This window comes from Crocodylus siamensis, chromosome 10 (genome assembly GCF_052110815.1).
Source record: "Crocodylus siamensis isolate JL-2025a chromosome 10, ASM5211081v1, whole genome shotgun sequence".
NCBI classification, from domain to species: Eukaryota; Metazoa; Chordata; order Crocodylia; family Crocodylidae; genus Crocodylus; species Crocodylus siamensis.
Window position 1 is genome coordinate 22,845,301 of NC_143404.1, and position 25,029 is coordinate 22,870,329.

The following is a 25,029-nucleotide window of genomic DNA, read 5'->3' on the forward strand; positions in this document are numbered from 1 at the left end:
ATGGAGCTCATCCGGGCCTGCCGACTTAAAGGCATCCAGTTCCTCCAAGTGACCCTGCACCACCTCAGGGTCCACGCATGGAAGTCTGGTGCCTTGCTGCTGCCTCCCTACACTCCCAGTGAGAGACTTGTCATGCCTCTCGCTTAGGAACACTGAGGTGAAGAACTCGTTGAGGAGTTCAGCCTTGTCCCCTCTGTCCGTCACCAATTGTTTCTGCCCATTTAGCAGGGGTCCTATTCCTCCCTGGGCCTTCCTTTTACTCCCTATATATCTAAAAAACAATTTCTTATTGTCTTTTACTTGGGTTGCCATCCTCAGCTCCATGGTAGCTTTGGCCTGTCTAACTGCCTCCCTACAAGCACGAGCAGAAGAGGTATATTCCTCTTTGGTGATCTCTCCCTGTTTCCACTTTTTATGTGCTCCCCTTTTGGCCCTTAGTCTGCCCTGGATTTCTCTGGTCAGCCAGGGAAGCCTCCTGGCCCCTTTCCCTCTTTTACCTCGCACGGGGATCGTCTCGCTTTGTGCTCGAAGGATAGCTTCCTTAAGGCACAGCCACCCTTCTTGGGCTCCCATCATTTCAAAACTACTACTCTGCAGTGCATCCTTCACTAATCGCCTGAGTTCGCTGAAATCAGCTTTCCTAAAGTCCAGCACGTTCACCCTACTGGTTACCTTACCCACTCGACGCCTTATGTTGAATTGTACTTTTAGGTGATCACTGTCCCCCAGATGGCTACCGATCTGTAGGTCCCCTACTATGTCATCCCCCGTTGCCAATACCAGATCTAGTAAGGCATTCCCCCTAGTGGGACCATGTACCTCCTGCGTCAGGTGGAGGTCCTGTACACAGGTTAGAAACCTGCGTGAGCGGTAGGACTTTGCTGTCTGTGTCTCCCAGCAGATGTCCGGGTAGTTTAGGTCCCCCATGACCACCGCCTCTTTAGCTTTTATGGTCTCTGAGAGTTGCCTCAGGAGCCCCAAATCTATTTCTTCCCCTTGATGTGGGGGTCTGTAGCAGACCCCTACCACCAAATCCTTTTCTCCTTGCCCCCCATGTAGCCTAACCCACAGTCCTTCTACTTCCTCATCCTTTGATTCTGTCTTGATGAGGGTTGATGTATATTGCTCCTTAACATAGAGCGCAACCCCTCCCCCCCTTTTCCCCACTCTGTCCTTTCTGTACAATCTATAGCCCTCAATATGTACCGCCCAGTCGTGGGATGGATCCCACCAGGTTTCCGTCAGCCCCACTAAGTCGTAGTCGTTTAGTGCAACCAGGAGCGCTAGTTCATCCTGCTTGTTCCCCATGCTCCTAGCATTAGTATATAGGCACTTGAGCCCTGTGACTGGTGCTTTTGCTACCCCCTCGCTCCAAGTCCTAAAGGGCTTTTTGTCTCTAACCTTCCCGTTCCTTACCTGTGCCGTATTGCTGTGCACCCCCTGTCTTTCACGTTCCCAAAGCTCTCTTTCTTCAGGCTGGGCTGTCCTTGTGGGTGCCACCTGGTTTGGTGGTCCACAGCCTCCCCCACCCTCATCTTCCCCTCCCCCTGACGAGCCTAGTTTAAAGCCCGCCGGAGGAGATCCGCCAACCTGGATTCAGATTGTATTGAACCAGATATTTAATGATTTATCATACTGGATGCCCAATTTCCATGTACATGTCAGGAAATGTACGTGGACAAAACTGACTGGTTCATAAGGCAGCCCACAACTTAAAAGTACTCAGGTAAAGAAAAGAATCTATAGCACAATTTCTCAGTTCCAAATCTGAGATAAAAGCATAACTGGGAAACAAAGAGAGATGCAATCCACTGTAATAAAAAGTAAGGCAATACAGAATTTAGTAGGTCTTATAAAACAGTAGGTCATATAACAGTAATTTAGCTTACATTTTTGTCTACTATATAATATGTACAGTAGACATTTATGGATACATATCATAATAAAGGATATCTTGAGATAGGAGTTATATAAAAAGTGTTTTCTATTCTACTTGGTTACCATGCATAGCTGGATCAATTGTTTGTGCTGAATTCCTGAAGCAAGCAGAAAAAAACTAAAGCTAGCAAAAAGATGATCTGTAAGTATAATTATTAAAGAAATAGCCTCAAAAAGAGAGAGAGAGCCACTTCAAAGCTCAATAATACATCAAAATCTATTGTTAAAGGATCACTACAGTGTGTAAACTCTGTCAGTTGCTAATAGAAAGTAATGTTGTAATGTTAATATTAATACACAGCTGCTATAAATGGTCACGGTTGTAGTGTACTTGTAGTTCCACTTATGCCTATATGGTAAGCTTACTGTACTGCTTTTCCTGGTGGGCATCTCCTAAAGCTGAATCAGTGTAGCCACCTCTGTGTGGCCACTGGAGTGCACCAACTAGCATTTGTCAGAGCCCACCCCCAAACTAATTAGCCTGTCTGCCCACACAAAACCTGGCCATATTGCTTCTAGCATTGGAGACAGTCTGATGCAAGGAGACGAGTGTGATTAAAATTACTGCTGTTTACCCTATAAATATAGCCTGTGGGTTGGAGAGAAAATTGCTGATCTTTAAACATTATCTGATCTGAAAGCTAGGACTCTAGGAAATATATGAAAAAGACTCCATGTAGTTATACAAGGCCCATCTAAAAGTGTGCCTTTTCAAAGGATTCATTCACAGAACTCTAGCAGCATGAAACTGGTATTTGGTTTTGAGTTACATATATATTAAAAATAATGAGAGCTCTTGTCTAAAATCACTTGAGACCAGACTTTTATTTGAAAGCTAATGAATTAAAACTATTGCCCACTTTGTAACCAAAAATGTTGCATTATGTGATTCTGTCCATACCAGTTGGGTATTAAGGAATTAAGACTCAAATATGTGATTGCACACAGGTAACAATTGGGTCTTTTCCCCCATAACCTTGTATAAGACATTGTGCTACAACTTTGTTTGAAAAAGAATACTCTGTGCGGAAGTTGAGAGGGGCAAGGCTGAGCTGCAGTAGGAGGAAACAAAGGTTGGCCGTGGCAACATTTCCACTGAGCCTGAAATCATATTTAACATCTTGAGACTGAGCCTCCTACAAGCCATGACCACTATATCTATAGATGAATCCAGCTAATTACAGCATAGAGCCAAGGCTATATGAGTGTATTTGTAGGACTGAACATTTTATAAGTATTTAAGGCATATACGCCAGAAAATTTGGTGTGTGGGCAGAAATATAGGAGGGAAAGAAAAGCATGAGGAATTGTCCATGTGTGTTCTTCCTATATCTGCTGATCAGAAAGTTCCCATATATTTTTAGCAATTACAGGTTTAGGAGACCTCGACTGTACAAATTTAACTAATTCATTGGAATTCCTTGCAGTAACTGTTTGCCATTGTGAGATCCTGCAAGTTTTTAAGGATGAAATAAATATATTTCTATACATGCATATTGTATCATCTCTTCTATATCTACTACACAGACTTTATAAAATAATAAAACAACCAATATTTTGGATTTATACCAACACTGTATAGCTAAACCTTAAGTAATGAAAATTCTCCTTTCTTGATACTCAGGCAAAACTCAAAGCTAAAACACAGAGATTTGATTTGAATCTAAAACTATCTGAGACACCATAATAACTTGGCATATTTCCATTAATTATGTCACAGTTTAAAGATATCACCATTTCAGTGGGAGCATCTACATGTGCCCCTACAGCATGCAGTTTTGTCCAAAAGAAAATACTAAGTAAGACCCGTACTCTGCTGTGCCAGTGGCACATGGTTAATTTAGCTGCTACATCTTTCTAGCAATGTACTATGCCAAGGGAGTGCATTGCTACAGTGATGTAGGTGCAGCATCATGGGTTGTACCCTCCAATGATTGCGTAGATGCGCCCAGTGTTACTTAGTTTGTGGTAGCTAATTCTTAAGAGTAAGTTAAGAAGTGAAAAAAACCCTCAGTAATGTATACTGTACCATATGATATAATATCCATACACACAGTCATAAATCAAGCAACTGCTAAGCAACATTTTAAATGCTATCAAGAATATTTTTATCTCCTGTTGAGATCATTTTGCATGCTTCATACATTTCATTTAGAGTGACTTGTAGAGGCTCCCAAGTCTGCATGGATTTCCAGTGGAAATTATCAACACAGTCCACAATATGGGCCTTTTTATATGAAATACTGTAAGCATTGCTGACTGTATGCATCTGTTTATTCAAGAAAATAATCTTATCTGAAATCACTGAGTAATTACTGGCAGATTTAAATAGTTCTTTGATGTAACTTTCCTAATGAAGTCATACCAAGCATCATAGTTATTATCTGTGAAAATAATAGGAACCTGGAAAAAGTTGTTAGGAATTGCATTATGTATATCAAATATATGTGCATAAACTTATATAGCAGCTGTCTCCATTTATTATGATTTGGGAAGAAAACAAACCTCTGAGATTTTGGGGGGAGGAGTTTTGGGGGGGGTTCTACCAATGAGACAGGAGAACCTCAGGCACTTTCTTTACTCATCAATAATTTATTCACAGAACTATAAAAATAAATTTAAAAACTAAGATCAAGATTCTTATGTAGGTGCTGTTCTCATCTACCTAGGCTGGAAACATCTGCTGCCTTGTGTCTGCAAAAAGATAAAGCAGAGGTAATTTTTTTCATTCCAAAGTGCTCCTCAACTCTGGTCCATGCCCTGAGATAGGCTAAGCAGCTGTTACGCATCTGAAACTCCCACTGAGTCAAATCTTCAAGTCCTCATCATAGGCAAAATTCTCAGTACAATCAAATTGTAGTACCAAGCAAAATTTGGTGCCCCAACTGTCCTTCCTGTGGAGAAACTATTGCAAAGAAACCAGATAGAAAAATCTGGGTTGCTTTACCTTGCAGAGCTTTCTGGATGACTGAAAGAAGGCCAATGTGATCCCCATCTTTAAAAAAAGGAATAGTGAGGACCCGGGCAACTATAAGCCCATTAGTCTTACTTCAATCCTGGGGAAGCTCTTTGAGAAGATTATCAAGGAGCACATCTGTGATGGGCCAGCAGCAGGGTTGATGCTCAAGGGCAACCAGCATGGTTTCATTAGAGGCAGGTCCTGTCAGACCAACCTGATTGCCTTCTACAATTAGGTCACAAAATCATTGGATGCAGGTATTGCAGTGGATGTAGTCTTTCTGGACTTCAGGAAGGCCTTTGACACTGTCTCCCACCCCATTCTCATTAAAAAGCTAGGCGACTATAGTACTGATCCCTACACAGTCAGATGGATTGCAAATTGCCTGAGGGGTTGTACTCAGAGAGTGGTGGTGGATGGGTCATATTCAGCCTGGAGGGAAGTGGGCAGTGGGGTCCCCCAGGGCTCGGCCCTTGGGCCTGTACTGTTCAATTTCTTTATTAGCGACTTGGATGATGGGCTGAAAAGCACCCTGTTTAAATTTGAAGATGACACCGATATTTGGGGTGAGGTGGGCATGCTAGAAGGGAAGAACAGATTACAGCAGGACCTGGACAGGTTACAGGGGTAGGCAAATGAAGATAGAAAGGGATTCAATACTGACAAGTGCAGGGTGCTGCCCTTAGGCAGTAGGAACCAGCAGCATACCTATAGGCTGGGGAACTCCCTTCTCAAAAGCACGGTGACAGAAAGAGATCTTGGAATCATTATTGACTCCAAGATGAACATGGGCCAACAATGTGAGGTCACGGTCAGTAAGGCCAACCGTACTTTTTCATGCATCCACAGATGCATCACAAGCAGGGCCAAGGAGGTGATCCTCCCCTTCTTTATCAGCACTGGTCAGGTGGCAGCTGGAGTACTGCATCCAGTTCCTGGGTGCTGCACTTCAGGAGGGATGTGGACAGCATTGAGAGGGTCCAAAGGAGGGCCAGTTGCATGATCCAGGCACAGGAGGGCAGACCCAATGAGGATAGGATTCGGGACCTTAACCTGTTCAGCCTTCACAAGGCAAGGCTGAGGGGGGATCTGGTGGCCATCTATAAATTTACTAGAAGAACCAGTGGGGATTGGGAGAGACCTTGTTCCCCCAAGTGCCTCCCAGAGTAACAAGGAATAATGACCACAAGTTGTTAGAGAGTATGTTTAGACTAGATATTGGAAGACACTACTTCACAGTCAGAGCAGCTAGGATCTGGAACCAACTTCCAAGGGAAGTAGTGTTGACTCCTACCTTGGGGTCTTTAAGAGGAGGCTTGGCATTTACCTAGATGGGGTCATTTGAGCCCAGTTTTGTCTCCTGCCCACAGCAGGGGGTCGGACTAGAAGATCTACAAGGTTGCTTCTGACCCTACATCTATGAATCCACCACCACTTTCTGGGTGCAAACATTGAGCCAAATTGCCACCCATCTGACTGTGTAGGCATCAATGCCACTGTTGCCCAGTTTTTGTATGAGAATGGGGTGAGAAACAATGTCAAAGGCCTTCTTTAAATCTAGGTAGATGACATCCACCTCAACACCCGCATCCAAGGACTTTGTGACCTGGTTGTAAAAGGAAACAAAATTATTCTGGCAGGATGTGCTTGCAATGAACCCATGTTGGTTGCTCCTAAGCATTACCTCCCATGCTGTCCCCCACAGATATATTCCTTGATAATTTTCTCAAAAGTCTTCCCAAGGACTAAGGTGAGACTAACTGGCCTATAGTTATCTGGGTTCTCTTTTTTCCCCATTTTGTAAGGGGGACAACACCGGCCTTTTTCCAGTCCTCTGGCACCGGGCCAGGAATGTTGGTTGTTCCTAAAGGGAGAAATCGTACAAGTCCAGAAGGAGATAGTGCCATTGTGCAAGAAAGGGGGCAAAGGGTCAAATAAACCTCCTTGGCTGAACATGGAAATCCAGGAAAGCATAGGGACAAAAAAAGAGGCATATAGGCTGTGGAAGCAGGGGGTAGCTACCAAGGCAGAGTATAACTACTTGGCCCGCATTTGCAGGGAAGCAATCAGAAAGGCCAAAGCAGAAATGGAACTTAGGCTGGCAACAAAAATTAAAGACAACAAAAAGTCCTTCAGGTATATAGGGAGTAAAAAGAAGGTGCAGGGTAGCACAGGACCCCTACAAGACAAATTAGGCCAATTAGTGCCAGATAGGGGGGACAAGGCTGAGCTCTTCAGTGAGTTTTTTGCCCCTGTATTCCTGAACAGAAATTGGGACAAATCTCCCAATTGGACCATAGAGAGACACAAAAGGGAAATCATCCCACCAACTGTTAGCACTGACTTAATGAAGGGACACTTGGAGGGGTTGGGTGTGTTTAAGTCAGCAGGCTCAGATGATCTTCATCCAAGAGTGCTGAAAGAATTAGCCAGTGTCATACAGAGGCACTTGCATGGTTGTGTGAGTACTCTTGGTACTCAGGTCAGGTCCCAGAGGACTGAAAAAGGGCCAGTGTGGTCCCTATTTTCAAGAAGGGGAGGAAGGAGGATCTGGATAACTATAGACCAATTAGTCTCACTTCTGTCTTTGGGAAAACCTTTGAGAAAATTGAGGATCACATTAATGGGACACCAGGAGGGAAACAATGCTGAAGGGCAACCAGAATAGATTCATAACAGGTAGATCCTACCTGACTAACCTTGTTTCTTTTTATGACCAGGTCACAAAATGTTTAGAAGCAGGAATCAAGGTAGATGTCATCTACTTGGAATTTAAGAAAGCCTTTGATATGGTATCTCATCCTATTCTCACAGATAAACTGAGTAGCTGTGACATAGTCATGATTACACAGTCAGGTCGGTGGCAAATCAGCTTAGGAGTCATACCCAGAGAGTAGTGGTGGATGGATCGGTATCAACCTGAAAAGAAAATGGCAGTGGAGTCCCACAGGGCATGGTCCTTGGACCTGTGCTGTTCAATGTCTTCATCAGTGTCTTGGATGAGGGCATGGAAAGCACTCTTGAAATTCATAGATGGTACCAAATTATGGGGTAAAGTTATCACACTAGAGGGTAGGAATGAATCCAGGCAGATCTGGACAGGTAAGAAATTTGGGTGGAACAGAATAGCATGCAGTTCAATAAGGACAAGTGCAAGGTGCTGCACCTAGGGAGAAGGAAGCTAACAGGCTGGGGGAGGATCTTCTCAGCAGCACAGCAGCCTAAAGGGATCTCAGAGTCATTACTGACACCAAGATGAACATGAGTCATCAATGTGATGAAGCAATCAGTAAAGCTAACTATACTTGATCATGCATTACAGGTCCATGACAAATAGGTCCAGGGAGGTGATACTACCCCTCTTTGAGACATTGGTCATGCCACAGTTGGAGTACTGAGTTTTGGGTGCCATACTTCAAGAAGGATGTGGACAACTTTGAGAGAGTTCAGAGGAGGGCCACTCATATAGCTAGGGGCCTGCAGCCAAAGCCCTACAAAGAGAGATTGAGGGCCCTGGATCTCTTCAGCCTCCTCAAGAGAAGGCTGAGAGTTGATCTTGTGGCTTCCTACATATTCATCACGGGTAAGAGGGACACAAGAGAGGGTAAGGAACAAGGAACAGGAGATGTTCTGTTTACCAGGGCAGGCCTTACAGTAATTAGAAACATTGGCAACAAATTGACAGAGAGCAGAACTTCATCAAGAACTGACATCAAGAACTTCTTTACAGTAAGGGTTGCCAGAATTTGGAATAGGCTTCCAAGGGAGATGGTGCTCTCCTCTACTTTGTGGGTCTTTTACAGGAGGCTAGACATGCACCTGGCTAGGGTCACCTGACCCCAGTTCTCTTCCATGCTCAGGGCAGGGGGTTGGACTCAATGATCTGCTAAGGTCCCTTCCGACCAAAGCATCTATGAATCTATGAATCCCTAGAGGAAACCTGAAGACCGCATCCACAGTTGATGCCAGTGCCTGCCTGGTACTGCTTCTGGTGTGCAGGCTGGGAACTGGTGTAAGCTGCAGAGAAATGCTGTAGGTGCGAGACAGTTGGTGGTGTGGGGGATAGGGAGAGGGGTAGGAGAAGATGAAGAAACAGAAAGAGGCAGCTCTGCTCATGATGAGCTGCAGCAGCCAGTGATGGGCAGTGGGCAAAAGCAGAACCAGGTGGCAGGTACACTTGCCACTGCCAGGTCCCTTCTGGCTACAGCCACCTAGAGCCCATACCAGTACATCCCTGAGGTCCCTCCCCTGCCACTGCCACTGCCCCATGGGCCAGGGAGGGGCTCAGGGGTGATGTAGGGCCATGGTGGTGGGGGGGCACCACAGGAAAGCCCTAGTGTGGACTCTGGGTGGCTGTCACCAAAAGGGCCCGGGAAGTGGCATGTATGCCCACTGCCAGGTCCTGCTTTTTCCCAGGCCCAACCACTGCTGCTCATCTTGGGCAGGGCCACCCCTCTCTGTCTCCCTCTTCCCTCCATGTCCCTCCACTCCAACCATCCTGCACCTACAGCTCATCCCCACAGTTTACAACAGCTCCTGGCCTGCTCACCAGAAGTAGCACTGAGTGGGAGCTGGCATAAGCTGTGAAAATTGTTAGGGGGAGGGGAATGCTGAACCAGCCCACAGAAGCTCCCCAAAACTCCCCATGTTGCTCATGGGCCCAAATAATTTGCCACCTCTGTTCTACACAGACCAATACTACAACAACCTGTTGGCTTTAGTAAATAATATTAAAACCCAGAATTAGATAACGTAACACTTAACATCACAAATTGAAAGATGTAATGAAAAAGTTAAAATCTAGAAAAGCTGCAGGTGAAAATAATATCATTATGAGACAATTGATAAGATCACAAATATTGTCTATAATGCACAAAAAGCCTTGAAAAGGCCTCCAGAAATGATGTGATAAACCAGTTCCAAAGAGTGACTTCATAACTGCAATAAGTTCTGAGGCATCAGACTCTTTCTTAGTTATAGGCAGCACCTTCAGTAACATCTTAAGCAAACTTAATTTTTGCTAAGGATTTCAGTCCAGAACATCATGTGCTTATTTTCCACTAGCACTGAATGGCAAAAAGCATTCCTTATATACTTCATGGATTTTAAAAAGACATTTGTCAGCCTCCAGTGTGATTCACTCTTGAAGTGTTATGGAATGCCAACAAAAATAACCAGTTATCAGCAACACCTTATGCCAAGGTGAAAATTGCAGTTAAAGTAAAAATCTTCAGTGTAAAGCCCAGAACATATATTTTCAACTCAAATGTTTTATTCTTCATTTAGGGATGTAAAAACCAAAAATCCACCAAAAATATAGACCAAACATCCAAATTTCTTGGATATGAATGTAGCAATCTTTTAATGTAGCTGTTTATGTTTCTCAGGTTCCAGATCCTACAATATATATAGGCAGCTAGGGGCCTTGAGTCTTGTTTTCCCTTTGGCCACAGAACATACTCCAGTCCTTATCTTCTGTCCACCCAACTGAATTTCAAGTTTGGGGTGTCCCCAGTCACCCCCTTTCAGTGGCCTCTGCCTATCCTTCAGCCACAAACCAGTCTTCTAGGCAATCAAGTGTCAATCACAAAATACCAGCACCGGTTCTGGCTCAAAGAAATGTCCTGTGCAGGGTTTGAAAAACCCTGTGGTCAGCTCCAGGTAGCAAAAAAAACCCCCCAAACAAAACAAAACAAAACAAAACAAAACAAAACAGAAAATGCCTGGGTACTTAGCTTTCTTCCTGCACAGATCCTCAGCTTCTCCTCACTTGGGGCTCCATCCTGAGTCCTCCCACCATAGTCTATGCTCTGTTCCTTGGAATCATATAAAATTAAGGTTGGAAGGGACCTCAGGAAGTCATCAAGCCAGCCCCCTGATCAAAGCAGGACCATCTAACCATCCCCAACTAGATCACTCCATCCAGGTGAGCCTAAAAAAAATCTTCAAGGATGGAGATGCCACCACCTCTCCAAGTAGCCTGTTCCAGTGCTTCACCACACTCTTAGTAAGAAAGGTTTTTCTTAATATCCAACTTAAACTTCCCTTACTGCAACTTTCACCTTTCAGGGAAGGTTCTATCTCCAGTGACATCCACAGCCAGATTGCCTGTTCTTGGCCTGAGGCTTGAGCTTATGCAGGGTGTTCTGGGTCACCTGGCCCCTTTAACTCCACTTCCTAGGTCTTCAGGTTCTGCCTGTACCTGGGCATGGTGGCCATCTTGTTTCAGGCTCTTCTTCCTGTGAGTTGGCCTCTGACATCCCCAGAGGGGCATAAGTAGAAGGCACAAAGAGACCGAGAGGAAGGAAGGGGTGGGGGGAGGGAACCAGAACCATGGAAGCAAGAAACCAGGGGAGGGGACTTCAATCCAGGGAAAGGATGCACCTGCAGACACACAAGCTAAGAGAGGAAAAGGGTGAGGGAAGGGAGTGAAAGAAGGTAAAAGGGACAGATGTCCCATGATCCCCTTTCCATTTTGGTAATGGGGTAGAGCCCTATTACTTTAGTTATTTAGGAACCAGTTCACTTTTCTTGGTAAATTGGTTCCATTTAGTTCCAACAGAAAGTTCTCTGAAATGTAACGTAATCAAATGTGTCATGATTCTGCACTGGAACATCTCAGCTTAACTCTTTTAACTAGGCAGAAAAATATTTTACGATTTTCTATTTCTTTCTTTAATCACCAAAAGGAAAACAAAAAATCCTGAAAATTGAGTTTTCAGGTGGAAATGGAAAATAATGTATAAATGACAGCTATTTTTTTCTCTTCTATTAATATAAATCCATTACATTTCTGATGTGTTTGCATCTGACCTATGAATAACATCAGCCCTGTTCATTGTGGGAGGAAACAAAAGACACTTTAAGTTTTCCTTCCAGATTATGCCTTCTGAAAGCAAATACAAAGGAACAAATAACAGCCCTGTAAAGAATATATTTATCATTAAAAGTGTGTGTGAAGTTTAAGTATCTATCTGGGGTTAAGGTATCAATTTTGTTTACCAGAACCTATTTAACACAATGCCTTTCATCCTTCCCAGTTGCATCCTATCAAATCCTATATGCAGAAAAATGAGGCACAAAGTGATTACTGCCGGTTGTTTTCCTGATTTTCAAGAGAATTATTTTTTCTACTCTTCGGGACAGAATATAGCCTCACAATTAGTTTCAACAAGGAGACAAGCAATTTCAATCCTTCAGGGAGCTACAGTTCCAAATAAAGTGGGCACACTCCAAAAAGCTAGTTGTCCATATAAATGGAACATTATTGTTGCCTTTTGTAAAATGATTTGATACCTGAAAGAGAAACAGAACACACTGAAGAGGATTTAGTAATGGAATATTTCTATCTTAGGGATAATTACTCTGGGGACTGTTTTCACTGCCCTGCCCAGACATTCTCCTGCTTTACTGATATTATAAGTATTTTTTCCTGTATACAGTGAGTGATTGCCTTTCTCTGGAAGAACACCATTTTGTTTCAAGAGGGCAGTGTCAATTCCACAGAGTTGGATTCTTATTCACACTAAGGCCACACTACACTAGTCAGTAAGATGAAGCCATCCTTGTAGTAGGTGCAATTGTTGGCAGAGTGGTATGAAATTGCCCTACTGTAAATAAGAAATAGACTTCTTAGTATGTTTCCAATGAATTCACATGAACAGAGGGGGGCTCCTCTTTATTGTGAAGATAATGATATTTAGAGAGAGGTAGGTAGCTGTGTTAGTCGGAAGTCAGCCAGAAGGCAGGGTAGATATGTACCTTTATAAACTAACTAAATAAGATATATAGAAAAAGCACAAGGTTTTGTGAACCCAAGTTGACTTCATCTGGCTGTGTGAAAGGACTTGCAGAATGCAGAGTATAAAAAGAAGAGAAAAATTAGAATACAAAAGTCAAGGGGGAAAGGGGAGAAAGAGACATTTAGCTCAAGTGTAATTTCAGTTTAGACTTGCTGAATCAAGTGCATCAGGTATCCAGGTTGTAGCCATATTGGTCTAGAGGAAAAAGCAACCAGGGCTCATGGACAGAGATAATATCTTTTATTAGACCAACAAGATCTTTGCAAAAAAAATTCTTTAATTGCAAACTTTCAGGCACAAAAAACCTTCTTCAGGCATCAGACAAAAGATTGTAAAAGTTCTCCTTGGTAGAAATAAAGGTTCATATTTCATAAGATTTCACAGAGGAGTCAATAGATGTAAAAACCCTCTGGGCAGCAACTCCTTTCTCTTAGATTTTGCTACAAGTAGTACCTCTCAATCTTGAACAAAGACATTAAAAAGAGCTATTAAAATGAATAAATTACAACACTGCAAAAACAAAGAGAGGATGGTGGAGGCCAAGACCTTGTAGCACTATAGAGTGAGGCTGTGGTCCTGAATGCAGCCCACCTGGACCCTCTCCAGCTCATGTGTGACTCTCTTCCACTTGCGTACAAGGTTCTTTGCATGCCAGGCCCATGAGTCAGCCAGATAATCTTTCCCAAGGTGACCAGCAAGTTTATCAGCAGGGCCTAGTCCTGGATCCACCACTGCTAGATCTAGCACATATGGAGGGCCCTAGCCATGACTGGTGGTGACCCTGATGGTGAATCCTTTTGTGCAGCTGGTGCCTTTCCCCCATGTTCAGCTGCTGGGCCTGCAGAGCCAGGAGAAAGGCTGTCTGTAAGAGTTTGCAATATTTCTGAGATAACATGCAGTATACCATGGAGCTGTGCCCTGCCTGGCTTCAGATTAGGGGTCATAAGTACACAGCTGTCCAGGGACCATGGTAATTTAGCTGAGCAGGCCTTGGTACAGATGGTTGCTGGCTGACACCCCCTCCCCACAACCCCGTTCACTCCGCATTGGCAAGTGGGCTGCTGGGAGCTTGCCACAGGCAGCCTGCCTTCCTTGCCCTGTTCCCAGGCTGGGGCAGGCCAGCCTCCTGCTAGCACCTGCTGCTCCAGACCCACACCTCTCTTTTCATTCAGGCCAGGCTATCTTCTCTATTGGCACCAGTCCTACAGCATCTGGGTGAGGGGAATTGAGGGGCTCCTGGACAACTGGGACATGGAGCTGGTGGCACCCCTGCCCTTCCCTGAGGGGGTGTCTCTGGAGAGGCACCCCAGGACTTCCCCTGCCCCCTCCCATGTGTGCCTGTGCCCTGAGCATGCCTCTGGTTAGAGTGGCCTGGTTGAGCTGTTTATGTGGACCCACTATGCCCTGCTGCTGCTGATTAAGGTGCCCCAGCCATACCTGAGAACATACATTGGACATTGAGCTTTGACTATGCAGTGGGCAAGCCTGTGCTTCTGTGTAACTACCTGTGCTGATGCTATGCATACCTGTCCCCAACTTCTGAGTATATTGCCACTGGCATTGACACATTTCTCTGCATGTGAGAGGCTTGTGCTTTCCTAGCTGAGGGGGCACTGGCTGCTCAATAAAGTTTTTCACTGCCTCTTGCTTGCTGTGTGAGGGGAATGCTGGGGGCTGGGAGAGGTCAGCCAGGCTGAGTGGGGAGAAGGGACCAAGGTCAAGGGCAGGGAAGAGAGGGGAGGGCCCTCCTCCCAGTGCAGGGCTTACCAGGTGGGCATGGCAGATGTGCCTGGTGTCTTGAGTCTGTTCTCCTCTGGCAGCAATGAGATGTGACTCCCTGCAGTATCCTGGGGTGCAGGGATGCAGCGCCTGCCTGGCTGGGCAATGGACTCCTCTAGAGAAGAGATGGAGCTCATGAGTGCAGTCAGCGCCATGGCTAGGTTGGCCATTGCTAGGTTGGCCTGGCTAGGGCTGCACACCTGGAGCTGGCAGGGCAAGCACTGGCCCAGGCTGCCAGAACTGCTGGATGCTGGGGACCATGGTGGGATGGACTCTTGCTGCCCCAAAGGGACCTCTACCACTGTTGTCTAATTGCTGCTGCCAGACAACAGCAGAGGCTCCAGCAGGCCACCTGTTTTGGAGAATGCAACTTGGCTCTGCCCAGGGTCCCAGGGCATGAGGATGTGGTCCAGCTGCCTGATATGGGGCCTCCAACTGGCAGTTGTGGTCAGTGATGCTGAAACACTACACCCACAGGTCTTTGAACTGTATATGGCACTAGTGCACCCACTGTTCATGCACACAGTCCTGCATGAGGCCTGCCAGGCCCTCATAGATGTGCAAGCTCCAGGCAAACTGCTTCTGGACCACAGCCTCACCCCACAGTGCTATGAGATCTGCAGTGTGTTCCTAGGACTAGTTACACCCCCAGGAGGTGGTGCGTGGTATTGGTGATGACACATGCAAGAAGCATGGAGAACAAGCAGGAGAAGCTTGCTCTCCTGCTTGCAAGTAGTAAGATCAACCTGCTTGGCCTAGTGGAGACATGGTGGGATGAAACATTTGACTGGGCAGTAGACATAGAGGGCTATAGGTTGTTTAGAAGAGCTAGGAAGGGGAAAAAAGTTGGGGGGTTGCGCTTTATGTTAGGGAAGAGTATACCAGTTCTACCTTCCAAATGGGACCACAGAAAGGCTTAACTGAGACCCTGTGGGTCAAACTTCAAGGAGGGCAGGGGGAGAGGGATCTGGTGGTAGGGGTTTACTACAGGCCACCACATCAAGAAGAACAGCTGGATCTGGAATTCTCCAGGCAGCTGGGGGAGGCCGTGCATGCAAAGGATGGTGTAGTCATGGGTGATATGAATTACCCTGACATCAACTGGGAGGAGCAGTCGGCCAGGTCTAGACACTCACGAAGGTTCCTGACGTGCGTACAGGACCTACACCTCATGCAGGAGGTACTCATCCCCACTAGGGGAAATGCCATACTGGATATGGTGTTAGCTTCTGGGGATGACCTGGTGGGGGAGGTGCTAGTACAAGGGCGGCTAGGGGACAGTGATCATGAAATGATCCAGTTTGCTATTCAGAGAAAGGTGGGGAAGATAACTATCATAGCGCAAATGCTTGACTTTAGGAAAACCAACTTTGATGTGCTCAGGGCAGTAGTCAGGGAGGCACTCGGAGCCCAGGGGGTAGTTAGTATGGGGGTCCAGGAAAGGTGGTCCTTCCCCAAGGAGGCTATCCTTGGGGCTCAGCAGGATGCAATTCCTCTACGCAGGAAGGCAGGAAAAGGGTCCAAGAAACCTTCATGGCTGAGCACGGATATCCAGGCTGGCCTGAGGGCAAAGAAAAAAGCATACTGGCGGTGGAAGCAGGGGACAGGGACAAAGGAGAAGTACACCTCCCTGACCCGAGCTTCTAGGGATTTGGTGAGGAAGGCAAAAGCAGCACTAGAGCTTAGATTAGCTTCTGGGATTAAGGATAACAAGAAGTCCTTCTTCAAGGTAGCAAGAAGAAGTCTCAGGGCGCTGCACTTCAAGAAGGACGTGGAGAACCTGGAGAGGGTCCAGAGGAGGCCACTCATGTGGTTGAGGGCCTCTGTGGCCAGCCCTATAAGAAGAGGCTGAGGGACCTGAATCTCTTCAGTCTCCGCAAGAGGAGACTGAGGGGGGATCTTATGGCTGCCTACAACCTTATCAGGGGCCACCAGCAAGGACTCGTGGAAAGTTTGTTTACCAGGGCCCCTTTGGAGTCACCAGGAACAATGGCCACAAGCTGAGGGAGGTTTAGGTTAGATATTAGGAAGAACTACTTCACTGTAAGGGTGGCCAGAGCCTGAAATAGGCTTCCCAGAGACGTGGTGCTCTCACCTTCCCTGGAAGTCTTCAAGAGGATACTGGATAGGCACCTGGCTGGGGTTTTATGACGCCTGCCGCCCCCAGTGCTCCTTCCTACCCATGGCAGGGAATCGGACTAGATGATCTATCTAGGTCCCTTCCGACTCATTGATTCTATGATTCTGTAATTCTATGACCAGTGTGGCTCCAGGGTCCAGGCAGGCTGCTATAGCTGGCCTGGGACTACTGCTGTGGGACACAGTGGCCAGAGGTGGCACAGACCTCTGGGTCACTGCAGAGTTTTAAAGGGCAGGCTGGGGGAGACAAAGAGCTAGGGAAGCTGGAGAAGCTCCAAGCCCCTTGGCCCTGGTGCTAGCCCAAGACTGCCCGCCCCGCCCCGCCCCCCACCCCCCCGGTGGCGCAGCTGACTTAGAGCAAATTTGCTCCTGGTTGGCATCTACACATGTGTTACTGTGCAGTAACTACAACACTGTTAATTTGCTACCTGCATTCACAGGTAGCAAATTAACCATTCAATTCAGTAGATTAATTTACTGTGCAGTAAGCACTTGCATGTGTAGACTGGGATGTTTTACCATGCAGTCAATTAGTCAACTGTGTGGTAAAGCATCTTGAGTAGATGTGCCCAGTCTGTGCTATCATGACATTGAATTGCAATTGAACATATAATAAAAAGCTGTTATAATTCCCAAGGCAGACATCAGAAAGCAACTGATGTTTGGTGGCTATAGTGAAGTAGGGGCCTATAATTTGTGAATTCACAATGATATAAATTCTTCAAAGACATTATCAGTGCAGGAAAATAATTTTATTCTCTTGCATACCAATTTCACCTGACTATCATTCCTGTGCTTTCAGTGCAGTAACTCATGCACTGACAATCATGTGATACAGATTAAGTATATGGTATCCAAAACAACATCCAACCCAAATTATTTTTTAGATGAATACATTTAATCTACCAGAGTGAATTTCAGTTTTCTGATGTCAGACTAAACTAAGGAGGGAGAAACAAAATGATCCATTTCGGTATGTGGAGTTCTTTTTCAGTGAGAAGTTATGGTCTCGATACAGCAATTAATGAGTAAAATTCCATAATCTGTATTATAAATTATAGAGCTCAGACTATATAATCACAATGATCTCTTTTGGCCTGAAAAATATTGGGAACTTTTTGCAGAATACAATTATTTAAGTCATTTTCTCATTTATCAGTTCATATGCATGAATCACAACAAAGGAAATAAAACTAGAATTAGACAACATAATTTAACTTTCTTCCCTTCTGCTACAATTTAATATTTATTGTTTTCTAAAATCATAATTTCCTACAGTCTCTCTCTAGAGCTCAGTTCTCATTTTTCTGGAAAACAGAACTGAATAATAATTTCAAATGAAAAAGCGAATTAAAAAAAAAAACAAAAACTTGCCTTATTTATTTTAGTATACTTTCCATTCAGAACAGTTTGAGTAATTTTACATTCTCAGAAAGTGCCTGGAAGATAAACAGTAACCCGCAATTAGATTTTCCCAAGAGGAAAATAACACATCTGAAAATAAAAGTCCATACACACATGCAAATGTAATAAATAGAGACATCTTATTTCCGTAATGTTTTCCACTTAAGCATACAGATGTAGATGCAAACTAATATTACAACTGATGGAATTTTCCTTAATTTATGTCATCTGGAGCCCGATACCACCTGACATTTAAAATGTGTGTGTGCACGCGTGTGTTTAACTATCTGCACCTTACAAAGAACCATCTTGTGCTTGGTTATTATCTAATCCAAGTGAGAATAACAGAATAACCTATTCAAGACAACTGAATTACACCAGCACCTAAACTGGTGTGACAAGAGTGAGGAGACTAATCATACAAAGCTATATGGAGAACAAAAGCTTCATTTCACAGATTCGTAGATGATATCAGAGGCAGAGCAAGCAGAATCTGCGTCCAGCGTGGAAGAAGGGGAGGGGGAAGCAGTAGCTAGACTGGTAGTGGCAGTTTTTGGTGTGGGCACTGGACTGGAAAGAATGGTAGCTGCTGTTCTTGCACCCCTCACTTCTAAGCCGGCATCCAGGGCTGGAACCCAGGTTCATATCATTCAGCCTCATCCCATTGTTCACTAGCACCACGTGGATTTGTGCCCGCTGAACATTAGGCCCCAACATTCTATGTTCCTTTATACTAAAAACTGAGAAAATGAATATACAGGATTTCCTTGGTGAATAGTTCCCCCCCCACCTTATAATCCTCTGCAGAGCTGTTTCCAGAAACAAAATAAAAGATGAGAAAATATTAAGCATTATTCCCAACATAACTTTATCTCCAGTGAAGTCAACAAAGACAACTTATACTGTTAGCTATTAACTGATATAGAAAACTTTATATGAGTGGTCTTCACATTGAAAATATCAAACATTAATTGGCATGTGTGCCTGACCATCTACTAAATTAAGAACCGCTTGAATATTAGCCAGGCCAATCAGTGGAGAGCTGTGAAAGTGTGGAGAAGGATGCCATGCAAAATACAAATCAAAACACAAAAACACTGATACAAGAATTGCATTTGCTTACAGTGGTGAGCCTTCATATATACACACAAATATGCATCTGAACTTATGAGTGCAGGTGGGAAGATTCCCTCTGCCATGGACTTCCCATAAGTAGCCCTGTATCATCGACATTTGCGCTGAAAACTGTATCATCATGTATAGTAATATTGCTTATTGTATCTCACATGCAATAAAAGGCCTTGAAATATCATGTTAACAAACTACTCTAAGGTGTATTCAGAGTACAGCTGAGCAAAGGAAGAAATAAATGAGTTGTTTCAGTGCTTCCAAAACCACACTCCCATCCCTGTTGTTCAATTTAAAAATTATCATATAAAATAGAAAGAGCTCAGTGGTTCACCTGATACCACTCTGAGTTGCTGTTTTAAATGTATAGTGCTTAAAGCTAACAAAAACCAGTTAGAGAAAGCTATTGTTGACATGTGTTGCTGCAGTTGGGCATTTTAATTGCATCAGCCTTGAGCCAAGAAAACTCCATGGTTGAAAGACTGTTTTCAAAGTTTGTAGTTAAACAGGCACTGTAGTAGTGAGGGAAGTGATTCCAGCGTACGCATTAAATTGGTAACGAAAACACAGGGTCTTTAGGATACAGAGCAGCATATAAATATATTTACCAATTTGCAGGTGCATTTAACAACAGTTAGGGATGCAGTCTTCAGATTAGGACTTCTCAGGCCTCTGAATGCTGCAAAGTGTAAGAAAAGAGGATAGGAGATAACTTAGTCTGGACCGGCCCCGCATAAATACTTGTCCTTAACATCCATTCTCGGACACTGAGAGAGATGAGATATGTGACCTAGATGGACTCAAATATGACCCAGTATAGCATTTTTCTTATGCTATGCTTCTTCTTCTGGTTTTAGCTAAGGATGCTCCAAGACAATAAATTGTTTATTTTACTGAAGATGAAGCATTTCAGAAAGATGCATTTTTGGACAAAATTTCTTTGGGAAGGATTTTTGGTCAAGAAAGCAACAGTATAACCTGTAGGTTAGCACACACATCTGAGACATTATTCAAGTCAATATTGTGTGATCTGAAATGGTTTGAATGAGTCTGAAAAGGGATGTGAACTTGTGTCTCCCACTAGGGCTAGGGATAGAAGTTACACATAAACCCCGTCCCTGTCCCCTGTGCCTCACAGGCCATGCCAGTAGATGCCTGACCACACCCCTACCACTGCCACTGGTGAAGCAAGGGGGAAGGGACCCTGCCAGGGGAAGCAGCCCCTGTCATGGTGTTGTGGGGAGCACAAGTCTCATCCTGGTGGTGGGGAGCGCTGTGGGCGAGAGCAGGGTGGGCAGAGCTGCCGCAGCCTGCATGGGGTGAGTGGTGGCAGCAGTGCTAGGTGGGGTTTGGGGGTCTATGGCCACTCCAAAATTCAGATTAGCCCCTGTAGCCACACCTCCGAGCCCCACCACCACCACTTGCCCCAGGCAGGCTGCAGCAGCTCTGTCCACCCTGCTCCTGCCCACAGCGCATCCTCCACTGGGAAGTCTTGTGCTCCCTGGGACACTATGACAGGGGCTGCTGCCCCCACCTGGGTCCCTCTCCCACATTGCTCAGGCAGCAGGTAGAGGGGCATGACCAGAAGCTGGTCAGCATGGCCCCCTGAGGCAAAGGGGACAGGGAGGACGTTCATTTCCCCCTCTGTCCCCTCTCCCTCTAGGGGATGCCTGTTGGGGTCTGCCTGGCTGGGTGCAAGAAGCAAAGGTGCCAGCTGGGGCTGGCAGACCCCAGCTGCGGTCCCCTGGTGGGAGAGGGGGAATAAGCCATTCATTTGGAAAATGCTGTATTAAGATAGCTGGGACCACAGGTAAGGTTTAGGGCCAACTAAAATTAAAAAAAAAGAAATCTTCCATTATTTCAGTGGTCTTTAGCTTACAACCTTAATGTTAAAATTCCCTATAGAGTGAATATGAAAGAATGAAAATACACTCTTTTGCAAAATGAAAATAGTTACTTTTTGCTAACTCTATTCCCAGTAATAAGTGACTCATTTGTGTTTTCTTTTGAGATGTTCATTTTTTCTACATGGTTGAATAAAAAAAAGTTAACACAAAGAACATCCAAATGTTTCACAAATAACTTTTTTCTTCCATTTTCTATTGTATGTCTTATCACTGCACATAGAAAAAAAAAGTCATTATTTAAAGCAGATTTTTATCCTCTTTCCACTATCTAAAAAGTATAAGTGCAAAATTAAAGGCAACCCTGTTAATAAATCACCTCATTATTTTTGTCTCTATTAAAGTTCCCTTTTACAGTTTTAGGAGGAGTAAAGTCACCCTTTTGCAGCCATCCAGTTGAGTATTCTCATTTGTTTAATATATGGAACCATTTTCTGTTGTTGAAATTCAATTTTCTTGTACTATAATTATCTTTTTACCTAGTTTATTGCTTTCATTCTTACAGCACCTAATCCTCCTCCACCTCCACATCATATTGTCATTTTTAAAAGCTATTTTTTATTTTGTCTACTTTCTTAACTTCATTGGCTCCTTTCACATTTAGTCTTAGCCAAAGGAGTTACAAAGGCAAGTTCCCCATCTGTTTATTAGTAATGTCACTCCTATTTTCAGTAAATCTCTAAAGAATTAGTGAATTGAAGTAAAATTTCCTGTTATATCACAGTCCTTTAAAAGTAATTTTCCCTAAGGGAATGGCTACTTTAGGAAATTTGTAAGACAAGGATTTAAGAGATGGCTTTCACCTCTACATCATTGGTTTGAATTAGGCGCCAGTTGGGAGTAAGTGAAGCTGTCTGACATTAACATCTGCTGAAGTTCACTGGTGTAATAGAATGGAATGGGCATTAATTGTATTGTTGGTGGAAGTCTCTAGAGGGAACCAAGAAGTGAATGTATATCCAGGGCTGACATTTAGAGCATTCTGGATGTACAAGAGATGAATTAGATAGGTTGAAGTCCAAATAATAGATGTGCATCCAGATATCATTGTAACATAAAAATATATAGATAATCTAATAATTCAGACACAACTATTCTCTCCCAGAAAATTTTCATACAAATCAGTGCTGAATCATACATGGCCTACAGTGATTTTTCTTATCCCTGGCCTTTTCTCTTGATCTGAATGGACACTTTATTTTTTTTTTTTGGTCTTATTCTAAAACACACCCAGCCAGCACTTCCCTGCAGCTATTTCTTAGTTGCAAGATATAAACTATCTACCTGGGTTTCAGAGGTGCTCAGTACTTGGAGTTCTCCCATATTTCATGGAGCAGTATAGATGCTGAGCACCTTTAAAAGGTAGGCTATAAATTCCTTTCCTACTTTATATTGATTATTGGGGCATTACATAGGCTTCCCTTATTCCACTTTATTTAAACACAATTTTTAAATCCCAACGTTTGAGTACATAAAACCACTGTATTTGACCACTGGGGCTGATCAACCAGCTTCATTAAACATTTTACCTGTAGAAACATAAATCTTCCAAAATGTTTGCACAAAAGATAATCTAATCAATATCAAAGTAATTAAACTCCACTGGGATCTAAGTTCTTTACTTCCTTCAAGCTTCTCTTCTCCTTTTTCTCTCTCTGAGTTACATAAACACATCCTGATCTCTTCTCTTTCTAACTCCCTCTGAGATTATTGTAAATTCCAAGAAACAATTGATCACCTTTATTTCATTAACTTTTCTCAAATCCATTTCAGCTGTGTCAACCAGAATATGTCTCCTCTATTTGCCAGGTCAGGGCTGTCATCCTCAGCTTTATTTCACTTATATTCTTTTTCTTTAAGGAAATTGCCCCAAAGTTAGCCTTATTTTGAGTTCCTTATTAAAGTTCACAGTGTGCGTGTCTACACATGCATTTGATCTGGCCTAAGTTTACTCTTATGTAAAGTACTCTGGACTAAACACTTTTGAGCAGACATCTACACTTGTGAGGATTAGGAAGCAGTTTTTCTTCTTTTTGTGCCTGCCCAACAGCAGAGTGGGAGGTCCTCCATGAAGCCTGGGCAGAAGAGGCACGGCACGCTGACCTGGCATAGCAGGTTAGGCATGCATGACATACATGGCACAGAGATGGGGGAGTGGGCAAGCCCCACACTGATGTTGGGGGTGCCAGCCCCACACAGTGTAAGGCAGTCTGGATCTATAAAGCCTTGGTCAACTACCTCCTCATCCTTAAGGTCCCTCAAGTGCCGGTGCCGTGGCACCAGGCCATAGATCTGCCCTGGCCTCCTCTGGCCCTGAATTCTGGGCAGCGCTGCCCACAACCCAGGCTGCCTAGACACCATTCCCCTCCTCCTCTTCTCCCCCACCCCTCCATGTGCTCACTCTGGGATGTAGGGGAATGTTTTGTGAGGAAGAGACGTGGCTCACTTTAAAATGTTGCAGCTGCCAAACTTTTCTTGTTTTTAATAAAGAAAATCTGTTGAACGTTTCTCTTGCCTCAGCTTGGCTCCTCTTCCCATTGACCCAAGCCAGCAAACTTTGGAGAGGGCAGCGGAGGTATCTGAAATGGGAGAAGGGGATGGGGTCAAGGAGAATGCCCTAGAGGTCAAACTCATTGAGCACAAAACATTAAAGGGTAGTGTATCAGGGCAGAGGGAAAACCCTGTTCACCCTTTCCTGATTCTTCTCATTCCCCATGGCTCAAGGAATGGTAACCAGTGAGGAACAATCAGCACAACCTGGGATGGTCTGTCAGTAGTTTAAAGGCATGGGGGGAAATCCCCAGATGCAGGAAACCTAGGCAAATCCTGGGAAGCATCCCAGCAGGACACAGACTTACTTGTGATGACTGACGACTGACAGCTGGCAGACAATCACACTGACTGGTCACCAGTAGGACCTGCAGGATAATAAAAGACCCACTGTTACCTACTGGAAGGGGGAACAGAGATGCAGGATCCTAGCAGTGGCAGGCCTAGACAAAGTTTGAGAGAAGGATGTGATTCCTAGATTTTCTGTTATAAGCTACTTTTATTGCTGAACTCATATCAACATTAAGGTGGGTATAAGGTGGGAGTGCAGGGGAAAGTGATGCTCTGTGAGGGAGAAGTAAGGCAAACTGGCAATACAACTTTGACTGTTCCCTTAAAGGGGCCAGTCTGAGGAATCACTGAGGGACTAGTGAATAAGCAATCTTATTAACAACAAAGTATATAAAGGTGGATTGCCTCCTTTTGTAATAATACTATTTAGCAACAAGTCATGGCCCAGGTGAGAAAGAGAGGTGGGGATCACCTACTGGCCAAAGATGGTCAGGGAAAATAAGGACCTTGCACCAGCCCCTGACCTACTCACAAGGAGGCATGGGATACAGGGGCTTTAGACCTAGCACATTCATTCCTGGACTCAGGCGTTCTCAGACCAGGGAGTTCTCCACATAAGTGCTGGATAAGTGGGTAATCCTAGACCTAGCACCCATGTAAGAAGTCTAGTGGTTCTCACAGATGCATGTTATCTCCTGTCCCTGACCTCAGTGTTCTCTAGGCCACCTGGGCCTGTGATGCTGTCAACCATAGCAGGGTGCCAAATGCTGATGTATGTACCTTGTTTTTACACTGTGCAGAGTGCAATAAACTGTTTTAGTAGCTTTCCATGAGTGCAAGGAGGAGGGGAGGCTATTTCAACACAGCTGCTCCGGCCAGCTCAGAAGCTGAGCATGGCCATGAGAGATAGGTGAGGGAGGTGTGAATGAGGCATATTTACATTCCCATATAATGGCAGATGGGCTGCTAACCACTCAAGCCCTGGGGGCAGGGAGCCTGATGCCTTGGCTGGGGTCTAAGACACAAGGGGGAGGGGGGGAGTGATGGTGGGGACTGGTCTGCCCAGTGCCAAAAGGCAGAAACTCCTTTGGACCCCATGCAGTGAGTAGTCACTGTGGGGCAATTCAGCCTCCCT